We start from the raw sequence: 6204 nt of genomic DNA, 5'->3' as shown, positions 1-6204 counted from the left end.
CACCTAAGCCCAGGATTTGGAGGTTGCTGTAAGCTGTGATGCCACGGCATTCTACCAAGGGTAATAAAGTGAGACTCCATCTCAAAAAAAAAAAAAATTTCTCCAAAGTTTCCTTTAGTTGAGCATATTTAAAATAATTGACTTCAAGTCTTTGTCTCATAAGTCCAATGCTTGGGAATGTTTTGTTTCACTTTTTTTCCCTATGAATGGGCAATATTTTTCTGTTTTTTGGTATGTTTTGTGATTTTTTTTTGTCAAAAACTGGACATTCTGAATATTGTAATGTAACTCTCCCTTACAACAGTCTTACTCTGTTGCCCAGGCTAGAATGCAGTGGCCTCAGTCTAGCTCACAGCAACACCAAACTCCTGGGTTCAAGTGATCCTCCTGTCTCAGCCCCCAAGTAGTTGGGACTGCTGGTGTGCTCCACCACTCCCAGGTAACTTTTCCATTTTTTGTATAGATGGGGTCTTGTTCTTACTCAGGCCAGATTTGAACTCATGGCCTCAAGCAGTCTTCCTGCTGTGGCCTCCCAAAATGCTAGGATTAGAAGCATGAACCGTCTGACCTGGCTGTTGTTAGTTTTTGAGGACTTCAGTTATCTGTTTGTCTAGGGACTTTTCCATACTATTTTTGCAATGACTTTATTCCTTGTGTGTGTTCACCTAAGACTGGTGTATTATCTCAGCAGTCAGTCAGTGAGCTGACACAGATCACCTTAAAGACCTGGACCCAAAACTGAAAAAAAACCCTACTCTCCTTATTTTTGCTGATTGACTCTGGGCTAAGGCACTCCTTCAATGCTTAGACAGGATACCTAGAATTCTGCCTTAGCCTTCAAAGATTGGTCAGAGTTATATGCATAAGGTCCCTCCAGGTTTTTTCTGATCCCCGGGTATATGTTGCATGTATCATTATTTCATTACTTTGTATTGACAAATAGTGTGCCATTATATGGATATGCCTAATTTTATTTATCTATTCTTTGGCTGAGAGACATTTAGATTGTTTGCACTTTTTAGTTCTTATGAAAAATGCTGGAGGGGGTGGAGGTAAGATGGCAGACTGTAGCCAGCTTTCCACAGAGGCTCCCATTCAGAAGGAGAGTTAGAAGTTTAGCAAGTAAGCCAATGGTTTGGAGCTGAGCCAAGAGAGAAAGTTGTAGAATGCATATCACCCTGCTGACGTGAACTGTGACACCAAAGATACAAACAAAAGTACTGAATCCATCCCCAAGCCAACAGGAGTCCCCTCCCCCATGAGAAGGGCCTGCAGGAAACTCCATACAAACAAGTGAGCAGAGTCCTAACATCCTCCCATTCTATCCCACAGGAGAGACCTTCTAAAAACTGGAGCTCTTACCCATAATAGGGTGCCATGGCACTCTCCTGCCAGGCATAAAACTGTATATATTCTCTACCTGCAACTCTGAACTCCCAGCACTCCCCTTCACTCTCACCTGGAGGTCTAGAAGCCTGTCCCCCATGGAGACCAGATTTTTGGACATTTTCTTGAGAGGTGTGGACAGGGGAAGGCTTGCTCGGCTGTGCTGATTCTGTGGCACGGGAGTAAGGAGAGGATGGTCAGCTAGAGGGAACCATATGGGAGTGGCAGCGGTGCCCCCAGGTGTAGAACAACAGCAGCAATGGGAACAATAAGGCTCACACCCCTGGAGCTATCCAGGACAGACATGCCCTGTCTCCCTGGGAAAACAGAGGAAGCCAGGCACCTTCTCTGGTGGCAGCTACTGGCAGACAGATCTGGGACATAAGTAAAGGAGCACAGGGACTAGAATACCCGTGAGCTGACCTGGCAGACTTCCAGGGAGGGACTGATGCACCTGGCCCCCAGGGGATCATAGCTGAGACAAAGGCCAGCAGGCAGAGGCAGGAACTGACAGCTCAGTGTGAGCTCCAACTGCTTGCCACTGCCCAGAACTGAGTTGTGGTTTCTGTCACCTCAAGCAGCGTCTGATAACCAGGACAGAAACAAATTCTGTGAAGTTGTGCTATTTTTCCAGCAACATCAATCAGGGGTGGGGCTGGAACTGAGTGAACTGACCTACCTCCATTAAGCACATGAGGTTATCAGGCCAAACCTCCCCCTGTCAGATAGTGGCCGGGAACAGAGACCTGGCTGAGAAGACATAGATCTCTCTCTGACTCAGGCAGACGTAATCCCCTGGGGCATCTGCTTATTGGGGTGAACTGGGTCACAGCCCCAGCCCCACTGGGGTTATCAGTGATGGGATGTGATAGAGGTGCAAGGTGGAGAAGGAGGCATCAACTTTCCCAGACTACTTTATTTGCTCCTTCTGACCTCATGGAGCACCGGAGCCAGTCATACCTGAGCTGCCAGCAGACCCCTGCTATCTAGTTGCCAGAGACGTTTTGAACTCTCCCACCTGAGACCAGTGCTGACTGGGACAATTGATTTGGACCTCTTGAACTGGGCCAATCATCTGAGGACTATCCAAAGTGCTACCCTGGGTGTGTGGTTGTGGGAAGGTGTGATTTTCATTTTCCAATTGTTGTCTGTGTGGGGCAGGCTGACTTAATTGCTGGTATTTCTCCATAGCTGAGACGTCAACCCAGAGTAACTGATTTACTAGGGTAGAACAGAGACCACCTAAAAATAAGACAGAGCAACTTAGCCCCACCAAACCAAGGAGGCCCCCAGTTTCTCAGGCCATAGCACTGTATGGGTCCTTGGCAAAGCTTTAGGAGAAAAGCCAAACTGTGTACATTAAGCATGGAGTGGAATGAGTGGAGAAACTGTAACATGAATGACCAGAGTAGATCAACCCCCGCAAGGAAGGACATGGCAGATGCAACTGAAGACCCCATTGATAAACAGATGGCTGAGATGTCAGAAATCGAGTTCAGAGTCTGGATAGCAAATAAGATCAACAGAATGGAGGAAAGGAGGGAATCAGAATTTCAAATTATTCAAAAGATGACTCAAGAATTCAGTGATTTCAAAGATAAAATGACCAAAGATTTGGACACATTGAGGCAAGAGTTTGCAGCCCACAAAGACTGAAAAATATGGTAGAATCCCTTGCTAACAGAATGGAGCAGGCAGAAGAAAGGATCTCTGACATTGAAGATAATGCTTTTGATGCACCCAAGTGCTCAAAGAGGAAGAGAAAGGGTGAGCAAAAAGATCATTCTCTCAGAGAGCTCTGGGATAAATCGAAGAAAACTAATATTCACCTTATAGGAATCCCTGAAGGCAACAAAGTTGCTTCACAAAACACAGAGGCTCTTCTTTATGAAATTATGAAAGAGAACTTCCCAGACATGCCAAGAGATTCTAAAATTCAAATAGCAGTTTCAGAACCCCAGCACAACTCAACCTGAATAAGATAAGCCCCAGACACATTATAATTAACTTCACTAAAGTTAATATGAAAGAGAAAATTCTAAAAGCAGCCAGACATAAGAAAGCCATAACCTATAAGGGGAAGAATATTAGAATGACTTCAGATCTCTCTGCTGAAAACTTTCAGGCTAGAAGAGGGTGGTCATCGACTTTTAATCCCCTATAACAAAAAAAACTTTCAACTCAGGATCCTGTATCCAGCTAAACTGAGTTTTATCTGTGATGGAGAAATTAAATACTTTAATGATATTCACATGTTGAAGAAATTTGCTATAACTAAACCAGCTCTCCAGGAAATTCTCAGACCTATCCTCCATAATGACCAGTTCAATCCTCCAACACAAAAATAAACTCACTCAGAAACTTTTGATCAAATTCCAACTTCCACAGTGGCGAAAGGATAAAAATATCCACTCGACTTTTGAAAAACTCGATACCCAAAATTTTACCAGGCTTATCAATATTCTCAATTAATGTGAATGGCTTAAATTGTCCTCTAAAGAGGCACAGGTTGGCTGACTGGATACAAAAACTCAGGTCAGATATCCACTGCATACAAGAATCTCACCTTACCTTAAAAAATAAATATCGACTCAGGGACAAGGGATGGTCATCTATATTCTAGGCAAATGGAAAGCAGAAAAAAGCAGGTGTTGCAATTTTATTCGCAGACACAATAGGCTTTAAACCAACAAAAGTAAGCAAGGACAAGGATGGTCACTTTATATTTGTTAAGGGTCTCAATTATTGATATTTATGCACCCAACCAGAATGCACCTCAATTTATAAGAGACACTCTAACAGGCATGAGCAACTTGATTTCTTCCAGCACCATCATAGTCAGAGACGTCAACACTCCTTTGATAGTGTTGGAAAGATCCTCCAATAAGAAGCTTAGCAAAGAAATTTTAGATTTAAACTTGACCATCCAACATTTGGATTTAACAGACATCTAAGAACATTTCATCCTAACAAAACTGAATACACATTTTTCTCATCAGCCCATGGAACATACTCCAAAATTGATGACATCTTAGGTCACAAGTCTAACCTCAGCAACTTTAAAACAATAGAAATTATTCCTCACATCTTATCAGACCGTCATGGAATAAAAGTTGAACTCAGTAACAACAGGAATCTGCAGACTCATACAAAAACATGGAAGCTAAGTAACCTTATGCTGAAGGATAGGTGGGTCAGAGATGAGATTAAGAAGGAAATTACCAAATTTTTGAAACAAAAGGATAACGAAGACATGAATTATCAGAACTTCTGGGATACCACAAAGGCAGTCCTAAGAGGGAAATTTATAGCACTGCAAGCCTTCCTCAAATGAATGGAAAGAGAGGAAGTTAACAACTTAATGGGACATCCCAAACAACTGGAAAAGGAAGAACATTCCCATCCCAATTCCAGCAGAAGAAAAGAAATAACCAAAATTAGAGCAGAATTAAATGAAATTGAAAACAAAGGAATTATAGAACAGATCAATAAATCAAAAAGTTGGTTTTTTGCAAAGGTCAATAAAATAGATAAACCTTTGGCCAACCTAACCAGGAAAAAAAAAGTAAAATCTCTAATCTCATCAATCAGAAATGGTAAAGATGAAATAACAACAGACCCCTTACAAATTCAAAAAATAATGAATATTACAAGAAACTTTATTCTCAGAAATATGAAAATCTGAAGGAAATCAACCCATACTTGGAAGCATGCCACCTCCCAAGACTTAGCCAGAAGGAAGTGGAAATGTCGAACAGGCCCATATCAAGTTCTGAAATAGCATCAGCTATACAAAATCTCCCTAAAAAGAAAAGCCCAGGACCAGATGGCTTCACATCAGAATTCTACCAAACCTTTAAAGAGGAACTAGTACCTATATTACTCAACCTTTTCCAAAATATAGAAAAAGACAGAATACTACCCAACACATTCTATGAAGCAAACATCACCTTAATCCCAAACCAGGAAAAGACCCAACAAGAGAAGAAAATTACAGACCAATATCACTAATGAATATTGATGCAAAAATATTTAACAAAATCCTAACAAATAGAATCCAGCAACACATCAAAGAAAAATTATATACAACAACCAAGTAGGTTTTATCCCGGGGTCCCAAGGCTGGTTCAACATACGTAAATCCATAAATATAATTCATCACATAAATAAATTAAAAAACAAAGACCATATGATTCTCTCAATTGATGCAGAAAAAGCTTTTGATAATATCCAGCACCTGTTCATGATCAGAACACTTAAGAAAATTGGTATAGAAGGGACATTTCTTAAACTGATAGAAGCCATCTACAGCAAACCCACAGCCAATATTGTACTGAATGGAGTTAAACTGAAATCATTTCCACTCAGATCAGGAACGAGGCAAGGTTGCTGTTATCTCCACTACTCTTTAATCTTGTAATGGAAGTTTTAGCCATCATAATTAGGGAAGAAAAGGCAATCAAGGGTATCCATAAAGGATCAGAAAAGATCAAACGTTCACTCTTCACAGATGATATGATTGTATATCTGGAAAACACCAGGGATTCTACTGCAAAACTCTTAGAAGTGATCAAGGAATACAGGAGCATCTCAGGCTACAAAATCAACACTCATAAATCAGTAGCCTTTATATATACCAATAGTGAAGCTGAAAAAACCATCAAGGACTCTATTCCGTTCACAGTATTGCCAAAGAAATAAAACATTTGGGAGTTTACCTAACACAGGATGTGAAAGATCTCTATAAAGAGAACTATGAAACTCTAAGAAAAGAAATAGCTGAAAATGTTAACAAATGGAAAAACATACCATGCTCAT

The sequence above is a fragment of the Otolemur garnettii genome, unplaced genomic scaffold (genome assembly GCF_000181295.1).
Source record: "Otolemur garnettii isolate 467f Iridium unplaced genomic scaffold, OtoGar3 scaffold00004, whole genome shotgun sequence".
Lineage (NCBI taxonomy): Eukaryota > Metazoa > Chordata > Mammalia > Primates > Galagidae > Otolemur > Otolemur garnettii.
Note: the sequence above shows the minus strand (reverse complement) of the source record.